Source organism: Xyrauchen texanus, chromosome 13 (assembly GCF_025860055.1).
Source record: "Xyrauchen texanus isolate HMW12.3.18 chromosome 13, RBS_HiC_50CHRs, whole genome shotgun sequence".
Classification (NCBI taxonomy): Eukaryota; Metazoa; Chordata; class Actinopteri; order Cypriniformes; family Catostomidae; genus Xyrauchen; species Xyrauchen texanus.
The window spans coordinates 30,658,891-30,675,076 of NC_068288.1; the positions used below are offsets into that span (position 1 = coordinate 30,658,891).

Consider the following 16,186-nt stretch of genomic DNA (forward strand, 5'->3'; position numbering starts at 1 on the left):
TCAAAGAGTGTGCAGCTACAGGTGTCAGGAAATAAATAGTCAATCTTTAATATTTCATCTAGATCAACCAACAGGTAGTGCTCTTGCTATCGCAATTGGTGTAATGAACACCCCTGTTCTAGATATAGAACATAGGCTAAATATAGAAAAATACTCAAAAGTTTGAGCAAGGACATCTCTCTTTTTTCCAATAAACACCTAGATCATTTTATTGCCCAGCCCTATTGATAACATTGCATTAATCTCTCACACCAGCCCAATAATCTCAGTGAGAGATAAAGTTAAATTACAGGCTATGTTATAGACACAGAATCTAGTAAGCAGAAATATTACATTTACCTTGATAAGTTTCTTCAAATTAGAGGCAGGTTAATGCTGATATCTGGGTTGAGCAAGTTAAACTCACATGACTCAATCAAGCAATTGACCTTTTTCACTGCAAAAAGCCATTTCAGGTGCAGCCAGTTATATTTAGCTATAAACTATGCTTGAGGCATTCTCCACAGTTGGCGCCAGATCTGCAGCTGCCGTTCAAGTTTTTTAAGTGTGATTTGATTTGACGGGAGTCACGAGACTCTCCCTACCCAATGTTGATAGATAAAAATTGAATAAGGACAGGGAAGTAGAAAACTCAAACGGTGGGAAAATAGCGCAGTAAAAGTACAGTTACAGCACTTAAAATATACTAAGGTAAATGTATACAATTTTTAAACAACTTAAAGTACAATTCTTTGGGAAACTTAGTTAATTACGGTAACATGAGTATTTTAATTCATTTCTTTACATCCCTGGTGGTCGAATAATCGTCTAGTTGCCCAACAACAGTCTAGTCGATTAATGGGGTCGATTACTAACATATATAGTTTTAATAGTGGTGGTTTTAATGGGAGATGCAATTCTTAAATGAAATTAGATAACTTCTTAGAGAGGGGTTTGATAGCTTGCTGTGCTAAACAGTGAAAAACAGGTAGCACAGTAAAACACTCTGCAAGAAGTTTAATCTCTTTAATACTTTAGGTTTAGTCTTTTTATGTGGTGCTGTTACAGCAAAGTGCCACATCAACAATATATTTCAAGACGATTACTGTCGGACATTAAAATCTCTGCTTTCAAAAATGCTCCCGTATTTTTTATGTGTTGTGGAGAGATTCAAGTCTTTGTGCAATAAGATGTCATTCTTATTTAGCCTATTTATTTGTTGAATGTCTGTTAGTTACCATGTTGAACTGCTGTGCTTAGCGTCCATATACCCATCTGAAACGTATCTGATCAGGGTCCCGTGAATATAACAGGGAATAATTGTATGTTATTATCCATAACACGACTAGTCGTTCAAACAACTGACCGACTAGTCAATTATGAAAAGTGGTATATTTGTACATCCTTAGATTATTAAATAATCAGCACAACATTTTTTTTGTGGCATAATATCGATTACCACAAAAATACATTTTGACTTGCCCCTCCTTTTCTTAAAAAAAAAAAATAAATAAATAAAAAAAAATCTGGGTTACAGTGAGGCACTTGCAATGGAAGTGAATTGGCGTTAAAATAAGCACAAGTCATAAACCGTATGCGTGTAAACATAATTTTAGTGTGATAAAGTTATGTACTAACCTTTTCTGGGTAAAGAAATAGCCAATTTTATAACTTCATTGCAATGATGATGTAATGTTAAAACCATAAAATTACTGTAAAAAATTACAAATTTACAGCTCAAATAATACACAAGTTTAAACAGAATGAAGAGTATTAACAGCTTCACATTTTTGCCTTTAAACCATCCTAAAATTGGCCCCCACTTCCATTGTAAATGCCTCACTGTAACTTTTTTTCTGGTAATCATTATTATGCCACAAATACTGTCAATTGAGCTTAACTTGTATTGAACCTAGAATATTCCTTGAATGACTTTTTAGCTGCTAGTTGTTTTTCACATCAGTAAATCAAGACTTATTGACACTTTTCATGATAAGTTATTTGCAGTAACTGATATATATTTGGTAAATTGTGCAGCTATACTGTTGGCACTGAAAGACTCTTTGTCATCTTTTTTTTTTTTAACACAAAAGATGACAGTTTCTAAAAATACCAAATGTAAACCTAACTGTAACACAGTTAAAGGATGGGCAAGGAGGAGGCGAGAACCGGCTTTTCAATATAAATAATATTTTAATGAGAAACTTAAAAGACAACATAAACACACACATGACAGACATGTCTGCTAACAATCTCTCTCTCCCGCACGATACTCTGCAGTCGACCTTTAAACCTCAGCGGCTTGATTAGCCCAATACGGGACCGGGTGTGTATGATCACGACCCGGCCCCGCCCTCCGCCCTGCCACATTCCTCCCTCGTTCTCTCAGGCTGGGGACCCCCGGCCTGACGTACATCCACCCCTCTTTCCCTGGGGGAGGGCGCGCCTTCTGCGCTGTTTGCCGGCAGGTCATCCCCATCTACCTGGACGAGGGAGGGGACAAGGGGAGGGAAACAGAAATAATTAAAATGGGGGGTACTTCCTGTAACAGTGTAGTACCCCCCAAAAAACTGTAAAATTTAAAACAGGGAAAAGGCCAACGCAGAGCAACAGTGAGAGAGAGAGAGGAGAGAGAGAGATGAAGAAAAAAAAAACTCTTACTCGCCAGTTCCCAGACAAGCCACAGCTTGTTCCTCAGCCACTCCTCCACCCTCTATCGGACAACAGCCGTGCCTCTCCGGGCGGATCCGAGGCAGTCCCCCAGCCCCTGGCGGATGGAACACCCCGCAGCGTTCTCGGGGAACAGAAGGGCCCCGACCTCCGCCCTCCGCCCTGCCACACTAACATACTATGAGATAGTGTTCTATGCACATAGCAGTTATTGAGGTAGCAGCCAGGTATAAAGTGACAATAATTAAAGTGCAACTCAGGACACGTGTGTGTGTCAGTCCAGTCTCTGAGTATTGAGGAGTCTGATGGCTTGGGGGAAGAAGCTGTTACACAGTCTGGCCATGAGGGCCCGAATGCTTCAGTACCTCTTGCCAGACGGCAGGAGGGTGAAGAGATTTTGTGAGGGGTGTGTGGGGTCGTCCACAATGCTGGTTGCTTTGCGGATGCAGTGTTTTTTGTAAATGTCTTTGATGGAGGGAAGAGAGACCACGATGATCTTCTCAGCTGTCCTCACTATCCTCTGCAGGGCTTTGTGGTCCGAAACGGTGCAAGTCCCAAACCAGGGAGTGATGCAGCTGCTCAGGATGCTCTCAATAGTCCCTCTACAGAATGTATTGAGGATTTCTTTGACTGCTAATGTTTTATAAATTTTTTGTGGAGTGGAAATTACTATGCTGTTTCGCAATGCCAGCCTGGTGCAGATTCTCTCTCCTTGACTAACCTTTCAAATTTGCATGATAGTGATCGTAAATTACCTTTTTGGAACTCAAGTGACTTTGTGTGGGAGTTTGAAATTATCCAATAAAACATACAAAATTGAGTGATTCACCTACTGATTTTCATAACCACCTTTAAGATGGATCAAAGCAGTATCACCCAACTGCTAAACATTCTAACCTTTTTAAATGGGGGACCATTTAGTGGAGGTCAGTGGAAAGCTCTGTCTGCTGGACACCATGCTGGCGTATCTTCAGGAGGGGTGTGTCTTACTCTCTGAATATCTGGAATTGTTGCTGATTTCCTATCTGCCCGTCAGTGGCATACAGAGCTGTCAAATTGTAGATCTCTAGATTTGACCATCACAATTATTTGTTGGTGTAATATCCTGGAATGTGAGAAATTTGGGTTGAAACACAGAATTACATGTAACATCCATGAACTGTTTGGTTATCTGTGCACTGAAGCATTGTAAAATAATTGATTCTGCTTGGTGCATTCTGCGTTCAGATATTTTTGTATATTGACCACCGCTGCGATAACAATAATGCGATAATGACTGTACATTATCCCTTACATTGCACCCCAAACCTCCCAAATGTTTTAAACTTCATGTCTGTTATATTGAATATTATATTTAAATGCACATGTATTAATTACATTTATGCAGATTATGTCATTTTATGCAGGGTCCCCCGTGTTTAAGAAAAATCTTAGACTTTGACGTAATTTTTATTTATGTTTTTAAATAGGATGAATCACTTGCTGATTACATTCGTGAGAAAATGTGTTTGTGCAAGACCTAGATTTTAAAAGGAGATTGTATTCATTTGTAGTCTAAAATAGAGTTTTTCTCTTCTCAATTTGGAACATTTATGTAACTGTACACTATATAATTTTCTAGTAATCTAGTCCTCTAATCTAGAGCAGTTGATGTGGGTTCAGTATCACATCCTGTGTTTGCTGCTGCGTGTGCAATGCTGTGCTACCGACCCTGTAACTGCCAGCTTTAATTGGTTCTTTCACTTCTGTAGGTTACAGTTACGAGCAACTGGATGGCTCAGTCCACAGAGAGGAACGTAACCTAGCTATCAAAAATTTGAGCACCAAAGCTGGTGAGTTTACAGTCTGGAGAGTTTGCCAGTCTGATGTTCCGATGCCACTATCACACTATATACTGATTTCCAAGGCCAAGAAAAACCTGGAAATTTTTATATTGTGATTTCCAAGGCTGGAAATTCATGGAAATGAATCAAATCTTGAAAAGTGACACATTTTTATAGGTAATAACTGATCTTTGCAAGTGCAGTGATATAATATAATGTACAGAGATATAATGAAATGGTACACATTTATTTACATGATGTTTTAGTGTAGCAGGTTGCCATATCAAACATGGTTGATACAAACCTTATTTGCTTCTTTTGAGACCGATCCAAGTATCTGAAAACCAAAAGTTAACTCTAACCAGAGATGCAGAAATATTGAGGACACGCATGAGAACTGTGCCTTTGTCTGAGATGGTGGTGCAAAAACCGAAAGCCAAATAGTACATCCTTTTTGATGTAGAGAGACTTACGTCACAAACATTTTTATATGGACATTTTTCTGTTATTTCTCAGAAGTGTTGACATTGTAATTTCAATCTCACTGCTACTGTAAGATTTACTGCGATACCTCTTTTCTAAGCAAAGGTGCCACGCAATCTTGTTTAGGTGAGGTTGGAATGAACCTGACTGCAGCAGATACTGTTATATTTGTGGACAGTGACTTAAACCCACAGAATGACCTCCAAGCAGCTGCCTGAGCACACAGGATTGGCCAAACAAGGTACTGCTCAGGAATTCTTATGTTACTATTTAGTTTTAAAAGTGAGTTTGTTTGTTTTTGGAGCCCATCATTTAGTTTATCCAAATGGTTATAATTGTTTGCTATAGTCGCATTTGTCATAGTTCACTCAGTTTAGTTTAATTTGGTCTTTTGTGAAATGTTTTTATTGCTGCGCACTTACAGTCCTTGGTTGCTGGACTAATGTGTGTGCTGTTGTTATTTCCTTGTTTTATTAATATGTTTTAACAATTATGTTTGAACAATGTACTAAAATGAGATGAATAAAAAGAAAGTGGGAGAGGAAGTATGGATGGATGGATAGATAGGGCTCTATAAAGGATGGGGAGTGTGAGACAGGGCTTTGTGAAGGATGGGTGTGTCCAAAGGAATGGTCCAGGATGTGGGCAGGGTCCGGTGGCCACAACATGCTCTCCTCTGTGGTCCATGGTGCAAGAGGGGAAGACACGCTTCGAAGCGTGCTGTACTTTCTGGTGACTCATATAACCCGCGCCGGGTTTCCATGGGAGTGGGTGCGGTGCGTATCTAATTCAGCCAGATACCTTCTGCAGTGTGTGCACACAAGGAGATAGAAGCTGGCTTCCAGAGGAGAATCACTCTGCGCTTTAATGGCAGTGGTGATGAGACTCCACTCACATAAGGTGTGCCTCATAATCCATTGCTCAAACGAGGCACTTCTCCTCTCTCAGGCTTATCATTATGAGCTTGGCTGAAGGATGGCCCTAAGAGGCAGACATCAACAACGAGAGGAAGGGGTGGGTTGTTCCGCCACAACACTCATGTTGTTATAAATTCATCTTTCTTTCTTCTGTGGAATACAAAAAGTGATGTTGGGCAGAATGACAGTCTCAGTCACCATTTACTCTCATTGTATGGGAAAATAGATACCCAACTGATGGACCGCATCAGTACCTTCAATCACAGCATTCTCTCCACAATCACGCCCTCCAAAGATCAGCAAATGTCAGCAGAAATGATCAATAGGCTAAGAGCTTTTCTGATTGGCTAATTAAGGGTGGGCTGCTCACCTGAAACTTTTATGCTGTTTACAGAGTCGAGACGGGAGTGATTTCTCAAGACGCTTATTTCAGTGATATTTGTCAGGTAGTATGGACATTTTATGCATGGTATTCCAAAAAGAAATCGCTTGCAGCACCTTTAATTGACATTTGAATATTAGATAATAATTTAATGGTGCTGCATGTTGCTGCTAGTGCATAATATATTTTTATATTCATGCTGTATAGCCAGTGGGTAACTGGCTCCCCCAGCTGAGCCTGGTTTCTCATAAGTTTTTTCTCCATTAACAAACATATTATGGAGTTTTGGGTTCCTTGCCAGAGTCGCCTCTGGCTTGCTCTCTGGGGGCCAAAAGACAAATTATTAAGGCGTGATTTTCACTGACGTTTTCCAATGAACCTGCTCAATAAGGACTTTAAGACATTACAAGACATTAAGACATTACAGCATACATTTCTGCATTCTAATTGTGAAAAGCACTATACAAATTCCTTTTTTTACTTCCAGACCACATGTACTTTGAGGGGAAGGACTACTCTAAAGACCCCAGTGCAGAAGACAAGAAGACCTTTAACTTGAGAAGCAATTAGCCGAGCTAGAGGATGCCGGGAAAGAGTGCAGCATTAAAGAGAGATATAGTGTGAATGAAAGAGCTAAGATTCTTTAGTTGGCGAAGGTTTCATTGACTAATGTATCACAGAGGCTGATATGGGCAGCTGCCCTGTATGTGTTTGTGTATGTCTTTTTATTTAATTAAATATTATTTATATTGTCTAGCTGGTTCTCACCTCCTCCTTTCCTTTTAACCCCCTTACAGATAGTTCACACAAAAATTGAAATGTGTGATGTACTAATACTCATTTTGTTCAAAACATGTACAAATTACGTTCTAACATGGAACACAAAAGGAGATGTTCACTTTCATTGTATGGGAAAAAAAGATGCAATTAAATTAAATGGTGACCGAGGCTAACATTCCACTAAAATTAGAAAGTCATACAGGTTTGGAACAACATGAGAGTAAATGGTAGTAAATGAATTTAGAACAGAATTTATCTTATTAACTTCCCATTCATTTGGCATGGTGTGTCCTTTATGTGTGTTTTTGTTTGGTGTAGATGATTCTGGACACTGGGGGGGAGGAAGACTGTTTGCCACTCTTGAAATCAGATCAGATGAGGTGAAGAAGCAGTACGAGTTGACTGGTGACATGAAAGGTGACCAACCTTCCCAGTTTGCGTAGATGAGTCTAACTCATGCTCTAACATTGAAAAAACTGTATTTCACACTGACGTCAGTATAATTCAATTCAACTCACAATGTTCTGTTTTATGTTGCTTGTAAGCTGACTTTACATAAAACTGTCAGTGTTGATTTATCACCAAACCATTATGTGAAATGTTTGCCATAAAAAAAACTGTAGTTGTCCTCATTACTGTAGCCAAATTGTTTCTTCTCTAATTGCTGAATGAATCATTCAGCCTCAAACTCCTGTCACAGCAAGTACAGATTTCTTGCTAAACATTTTTCATTTAGCGACACAGAAAACCTGAACTAATGTCCACATATGTGGACAGCGGGACTAAGTTGTGTGTTGGTTATTCATGTTTTTTTTTTTTTACATTACAGTCACAGCTGATTTTCTATAAAACTGATTAAATTATTATTATTCAAAGTGATGGCCAGCATCATCCAATCACAGCCAGTCATGTTAAATATAAAAAAATGTAGCATTATAAATTCTGAATCTATGAACCTTTTACCATTGTCCCATGTCTGACAAATTCTGTTGAGTGGTCCAGACATCATCTGGAGCCTGAAACTGAACTTTTGGTCAGATGGTAGGAGTGAATGAACTTGCCTGCATACAAAGCTGTAGGATACTTCCTTGCTCCCACTTTATATAGTGAATTACTTGTGAAGCTGTCTGTCTCAGAACAGTTCGAAATGCACCTTATTTTCATCCTAACTCCATATAAAGCCTCTGAAAGCAATATTTTTTCAGCTTTTGGATGAACCCATTGATCTTCAATGTAAAAAAAGCACAGTAAATATGTAGGGATGCATTTATTAATGTTAATGGATAGAATCGTATGTGCAGTGATACCAAAATAAAAATAACAATTTATATTAAAATGAAGCTAAAAGATCCACACATGTGTTCATGTTGAAAGTTATTCAAAATAACTAACATATTTTTGAAACTGGACGCATTTTTTAAAGTGGCATATCAAACGAAACTAGAGACAGTACTCTTTACAACCAAGGTTTCAATTAAAAAACGCAGAGGTTTCTTACCAGAGGCACTTTTGTTGGTGCTGCGCCCATAGAAGCGCTTCAAGGAATTTGACGTCATGCCATTGTCAAGTGACTCGGTGTGTTAGAAGTTTAACCCTCAAATGATAGTGAAGAGTGTTGTTAACAGTATTCAGTGTGTTTCAATTAATTGAAATTATGTGTTGCGTATAGCGAAGCCAAAATACAATGTCCATGCATGTGGACGCGGGGTCACACGAGGTTAAAGGAGAGGAGATTTTGCATTTAAAGACATGGTGTGACATAAAGATTCATTCACATAAGATGTTTTAAAAAGATTCCTATAACAGCAACCATGTAATTTATTCATGCCACAACACATGCTAGTAACTCTCACAAGCCTTAATACTAATCAGCCACTGTAAATATTAAAGTTTTAAGTTTAAGGGTGGAGCAATATAGATAAATTCCAAGGGCTACGTTTGTTTTGGTTGAAAATGGCAGTATATCAGTACCTGTAGCAATTACTGCTTCTATCTATGATTGATATACAGGTTTGGCATCACAAAAACAGATCTGAGTGATGAAAAGGTAATATTGTGTTTCAGATTTAGAGCTTGGGAATGTTTTGTCATCAATCCTATTGATGAGACTAGATTTTGTAGGAGACTATATAAGTATACAAGGTGTAAAGCAGCATGTTTCTTATTATATTGCTGTCAATAACTTTAACCAGTAAATAAGTTTACAAATGTATGCCTTCTGTTTCTGTAGCTGGCACTCATAGTTGCCCAGCAGAGAGAAAAAGCCAACAACTCGGAAGAGTACCTCAAGAAGATCTTTAGAGATGCCAAACAAAAGAAGTGTACTCAGCACTCATCTGTGACTCTGTTTAGACACTGTTAGAGTGCATGGCTCACCATATTCTTCTAGATTTGCTATTATTTAAAAAATATTAGCATTGTCCATCATCTTTTAACCCCACGCTAAGACTCTAAACTTATTTTTCCAGGCTCTGAAAGTTCAGTGGTGGGTCCGCTATGTAGCCTACTTCATGCAGTCAACACACACATGCACGCACACGCACACACAAACGTATTGTGAATCAAACGAAAGTCAGAACTGAATTTAAGCCACAATCTGCTTGGTACTGTTTGTGTATTCATTAGTGTTTGTTTCTGTCATTTTGAGGAAAAAGACAGAAAAAAATACATGCTGTTTGAAAAGTGAACATTGAGTAACCGCTTTTTCTATGTTTTCTTAAAATAACGTGTTTTCTTGTTTTTTTACCTGAAAACCTTCAATTTGTGAGTGTACATTTAAGTCCATATTCTACGTGCTATTGTGGTTATTGGACAGCATTCATTTTGTGTATCGGTTGTTTATGAGATATTTGTCAGGCAACTGAAATTGATTTATTTTTTGACAAGTAAAAACTTGTCTGGCGCCCAAACAATTTGACTCAAGTTTCCAGTTATTCATTCTTTGAATTTATTTTGGACAGCCACCATTACACACTATCTACCTGAAATGTTAGATAGTAATCAGGTAAAATTACTTTTGAGTGTTCTGGGTTCAATACAAGATAAGCCCAATAAACAGCATTTGATGCATGTTGATTACCCCAAAAATGAGTTTCGACTCGTTTCTACTTTTCTTGGTAAAACCAAAACAAAATAAAAAACTGGGTTACAGAGAGGCACTTACAGAGGAAGTGAATGAAGCCAATCCGTAAACGTTAAAATCACTGTTTCAAAAGTATAGCCACAGGACGTAAACAATATGCGTGAGCATTATCTTAGTTTGATAAAATCGCTTACTAACCTTTTCTGTGTAAATTTACAGCCAGTTTTACTATTGGATATTAGATACCATTTGATTGCACCATTGAATTTTTCCTGCAATGATTTAAACATTTTCAGCTCAAATAATTCACGAGTTTTAACAGTAGAATTAATGTAAGTGCTTTAAAATTATAAGCTACACATTTCTGCCTTGAAACCATCCGAAAATTGTCCAGTGCCTCACTGTAACCTAATATTAATTATTCCTGATATATTTTTCCCATATATCACATTTTGTTCCAATCTCAAAGTTTTAGGCCTACTCCTAAAACACAGTCATTCTCCGAGTGATTTACAAACTTTGTGAAACGGTTCATTCGAATCATTTAAAAGAATCTGTTCAAAAATACGGACATTCGGACATCAGGCTGATAAACAAGTGCATATCGAGGATGTTTCTGGGAAGTACCTGTAGGCGGAGTGTATGTGATATATATACCCAGGTGTCTATGAGTTGAGTTTCCGTACAAGCCGTTATTCATTCTGCCACTGCACGATACCCAGCAGCACTTCCTGCTCTCTGTCAACATTCAGCGGTTCTTTACGTTGATATTAGTGATCGACTGGGATTGGTATGTACGTGTTTCAAAATGCTTGTGCAATGTATGTTATGTGGGTTGTCACGTCAGCGAACAGGCTGCCATCGACCGTCACTGTCTTGTGTTTTAAGTATCTAAATTGTTGAATATAATTTATTTAAGACCCAATACTCATAAGAGTCAAGTCGTTGCGCTGTGATGTTTGAGAAGGTACACGAAAGTAGTGTTTTAATACTAGTGTGGCATTTGTTTTCTTTATTTAGACCGTCTTTTTTTTGATTTTGGGAAGTGTCACGTTACCTGTGTAGTACGCCAAGAGTAGGCTATAAATGTGCAACTGCGAAAATGTGAGAAAATTTGTTTCTTGAATTGGTGCAGTGTTTACCTGAGTCATGAAGCCCTGCTGCTATGTGAGTTTTACAGCTACTGCTCTATTTAGAATTTAGGTGATTTCAAATGATATTTAAATACAATTCTAAGTCGTATCGATTTTAATATGAAATCATATACATTAAAAATATATTAAGAGGAGTAGGACATAACTGAAATATTTTAGTTTGGGACATTTGCCACAAAAAAAAAACAACAACAAAAAAAACTTGAACCCTTAACATCCGGCCTTTTTTTTGTGCACGAGCTTGAATACGACTTACCCAAAGTAAAACTCTTCGAGTTCTTGAACCCTTTGGTTTACAAACACAAATTTGAATTAAGTACATACTTAGACATTTCTTATTCAAGAGTAAAAATATATAATTGTAGAATAAAAAAAAACGAATTGATAGAGCTAATCGAATATTTGGAATAGTGACCGCAAATACTATTTATAAAATATTTTTTTAGATATGCAAGACTATGCGTAGTGCCCCAAAAACACATCTGATATAAAGCCACATGTCGATATGACCAACACTTTGTTCCTAATGATTTATGTAAGTGAATTTAAAAAAAGGCCACTTGGAGGCGCCAATAGACCACTTGTAGTAATTGGCAAATGTTGAAATGTTTTTTATATTTCAATGTAAAAAATATCACACAAACCAAAATATACATCAAGAGACAATTTTTTATTATTATTTGGGAATATATTATAATGCATTCCATTATATATTTATGCATTTTGTAAACAATGTGAAAAGAATATTACAATTTGAAATGCTGCTATGGAAATAAACTTTGTCTTACAATAAAGACACTACTGTTAATTTTTTTCAACATTCAAATGTAAATTGACAGTCATTTTTCAGAGCTTTTGCTCTGCTGTTCACCAGGGTCTTAAGCCACTGCCTCAGTCTTCCCGGCTTCAATCACCATCAATGAAGCCTGGAGCATATTGACAAATTTTTCCCACTGCTTTGTTCATTTTGCATTGGGAGCTGGAATGACATGCAAGAGCCCCCTGGATGTGCAGTTGAACGGGGTTTGATGAAAAAAAATTTGTTTGGAGGAGCGGTTCCTCCAGGTCCTCTGTGATGGTAACTGAAGCAGAGGAGGGTGGAACCTCTTGTCTTGAATGACATGCAAGAGCCCCCTGGATGTGCAGTTGAACTGGGGGTTTGTTGAAAAAATACAGTCAGGAGGAACGGTTCCTCCAGGCCCTCACTGATGATGACTGAAGCAGAGGAGGATGGCGCCTCTTGGCTTGAGGCAGAGGCTAAAGGCCCTGGGTGAATGGCAAAGAAAAATCTGTGAAAAAAATGTACACCATGCAGAACAGTCCACAGTTTTCTACTTTGAACCTTTGCAAATCCGCATCAGGGATATATACAACTAGGGTTGAAACGGTTTGAGAGTTTCATGGTACAATAATAGTCTCAAAAAATATCACAGTATATGGTATTACACAATTATTATTATTATTATCAGTTACAATGACCCTTAAAGGGGTGAAAACCAAAACCTGTATTTAATGTATCCTAGGTTGCATTTCCTTTTATATTTCATAGTTTTGTTCACGGTTTTCAAGTACAAGAACTTGCATCAAGTGACAACATTTGTTTTGTTGACGTCAACAACAAAAGCAACAGGAAGCCCGTTATTATCCCATATTTTTCCAAATTTTATCAATAAATGTATAAATGTTTTATTCAAACAGAACATACATATTACACAGGAGGAAATGCTTATCATTACCATGGTTAGGTCAATGTAGCTAGTCTTAAATAATAGTAATAATAACAAATTATAGTATTTATGAAAAAAATAAGTACTAGCTGAAACGCATCTTGAAACTTTAAACTGCCACTGTTGATATAAAGTGAGGTATAATAGATTCTACCTTCTTAGATTATTTCATATGAAACTATAACATTTTGTGAAAATATAACAGTTACTTTTACTCATGTCATATTGTGAAACAATTTTGTAAAGGTGATGTATAATGGGGGAAAAAAACAAAAAGAATTTGCACATAGTACAGTGTTTCTCTTTTCCTCCTCAGTGCTGTTTGCCATGTCAGGGCTGCCTACTGTTTGAGAGGTTCGACTTGACATCCTCCTTAATGCTTTAAACTAGAAAATTCTCACTGCAATCAAATAAAATTACACAAAATAAATAAATGCATGGAAAAAAAACTACGAATTTCAAAGATCTAAACTCCCCAACTTTCAGAGAAAGTTTCCAAAAAATGAAAATGTGAACGAAAATAAAAGCTATTAAATGTCTTATTATCATTAAAATATGAAAATTAAAATGACGGGTAATAATAGATTATGACAATTTTATGACCCTGTCCGTCAAAATGACGGAAAATGAGAGTCTAATGCAAGCACTGTATGTGTAATTTGTTTTTTAATTTTTTTGCATAGACAAATTTCAAACATTAAGTAAACACGCTACCAAGACTGACAGAAAACTTGGACAAGTTCTTGAAAAGGAAAAATATTGACGATGGTTCGTCTATGTGGGATAGTGGTGTGTCGTAGAATTTTTGTAAAAAGTGTGCTGTGGCAGAAAAAAGTTGGGAAAAACTGGTTTGGAGAATTGTTCTCATTTGTGTTTGGCTGGAAGACAATAAAGGTCAGAACTTCCAGTTTCATTTTCCATGTTTTGATTTTCACTCGACACCTTTAATAAAATCTTATTATTGTAACTTTGCGATCATCCAAATTGCTTTAACATATCAAATCTTGAGACCCAGATCTTTCCAATGATATATTGGATGTCAATATTAGTTTAACATTTCACAGTTTAAACATGCGTTAAACAAAAATGTTTTGCTAATAAATAATCAAGTTGGTAATTTTTGAACCACCTGTCGTTAAGAGGTTAAAGAAATAGTTCACCCAAAAATTTAAGATTCTCTCAGCTCTGTAAGGGTACACAATGCAAGTGAATGTGACCAACATTTTGATGTGCCAAAAGCACAAGGGCTGCATAAAAATAATCCATAAGACAGCAGTGGTTTAACCCATGTCTTCTGAAGTGATCCAGGCTATTTTGGGTGTGAACCAACCAAAATATAACAACTTGTTCTCTATAAACCTTGACATTAGCAGTCTCCTTGGCGATAATGATTTCAAGCTCAATTACACTTCCTAGCACCATCTAGCGATCTGCACATGTGTCAAGTGCTAGGAAGTCTAATCAAGCTTGAAATCATGATTGCGGCTAAATAATATTATGGCAAGATGTACAGTGAAAAAGGAGATTTATTTTGGCCTGTTCGCACAAAGTCCATTAGATCGCTTCAGAAGACATGAATTAAACCACTGGAGTTGTAAGGATTACTTTATGCTTATTTATGTGCTCTTTGGTCCTTCAAAGGTTTGGCCACCATTCACTTGCATTGTATGGACCTACAGAGCGGAGACATTTTCCTAAAAGTCTTTTTTTGTGTTCTGCTGAAGAAAGAAATTAATAAACATCTGGGATGGAATTAGGTTAAGAAAATGATGAGAGCATTTTTATTTTTGGGTAAACTATTCTTTTATTGACAGTATGCTCTTATTTTTCCAGTCAATTTCTTCCCTCTGTCTGAATCATCTATGCAGCTAAGAAAATAATAATGGCATGCTTGTACAATATCTTTGCCATACCCATAAGAAAATTTGCCATGTACAGTAGCCACAGTTTCCACCAAACTATTACTGCAATAAAACTTATCTTTGAATAAGTCACTGCTGTCATCATATAAATAAATAAATAAATAAATATAAAAAGACAGAAAACGTCTTGCACTGTTTAAATGAGATTCTGTTCATTTGAATGATTTTACCATAACAGTAGTAACAATGTGGTTAATATTATGTAATTTATGGTTACCGTTGTAAATTGTTGTAAGGATCCATACATGTTGTAATTACAGGATCCATATTTTCTCAATGACATGGTGATTTATTGCAAAAGTGCTGCACATTTATTATTATTTGACATGGCTCATCCAAGTTACTTGTTTAGAACTTTTGACAAAATGTTTTAAATGGAGTCAGCTTAGCCAGTGTCCACTTGAGAAGAGTTCAAACGACAATTTGCATAGTTTATAAAGAAGTGATGTAGTTAATCCTTAGTGAATGCTGCACTTCTGTTTTGAGCTTTTTGAGTTTAATATTCTGGTTATGAAAGTCAGTCCATGTGCTCTCTGCCTTGCTCTTGAGATTGATGGCATTACTTGTGACTTTCTATAATGTGTCATTATCGTTTCCACTGCAGTACTGAGGTTTTTCCACAGTGAACTGCACTGATATTTCATACAGTAAGTAAGCAGATTGTTAGAGATAAAGAAAATCCCCTTAGCACTATTGTGGGTTCCTGGGTTTCAGTAGTTGAGGATGTTGGTTTTCTCAAACGTCACCATTTTCAACTGGGCCGTCATCAGTCAAGACTACCTTTTCCTATGTGCTTTAATATGATGTTCAGTGCTAGTGTTAAATGCTTTTGATCAAGGGACAAAGTATACAATTGCATGTTCCACAAATATGGTACATTTTGTCCCATTACATTTCTTAAAGCATTAGACACAAATCTCGTGTTTTTAGGCAACTATTTGATGCCTTAGAAAATATTATCTTGCATAAAAAGAACCTACCATGAAAATTAGCTAGTTGTAATGTATTAAATGTTGTCCTATGTACAGAACCCCAATCCTCCTTTTTTAGTTCAAAATAATCAAAAAAATTGACCTTGTAGACTGAAGTCAGCAATTTGACTAATGACTAAAATTGTAACACCCCATCTCATGAAGTAATATCATTTGAAAACCTTTCTACCTGATGGGTAGAAGTATATGTACAGTGGGTACGGAAAGTATTCAGACCCCCTTAAATTTTTCACTCTTTGTTATATTGCAGCCATTTGCTAAAATCATTTAAGTTC

The 16,186-nt window shown here is 36.9% G+C and overlaps 1 protein-coding gene across 3 annotated transcripts in view; it reads left to right on the plus strand.

Moving 5' to 3' along the window:
- The first annotated feature begins 5,093 nt into the window (after window positions 1-5,093).
- The window catches only part of LOC127653606 (uncharacterized), a 32,597-nt gene continuing 21,504 nt past the window's right edge, over window positions 5,094-16,186 (plus strand). For 2 of the 3 annotated variants that reach the window (XM_052140337.1, XM_052140339.1), the window contains exon 1: window positions 10,804-10,906. The gene's annotated coding sequence lies outside the window, so the exon portion shown is untranslated. Of the gene's footprint in view, window positions 5,197-6,266; window positions 6,319-6,741; window positions 7,452-10,803; window positions 10,907-16,186 lie in introns of those variants that run through there. The other variant, XM_052140338.1, reaches the window with a different exon arrangement.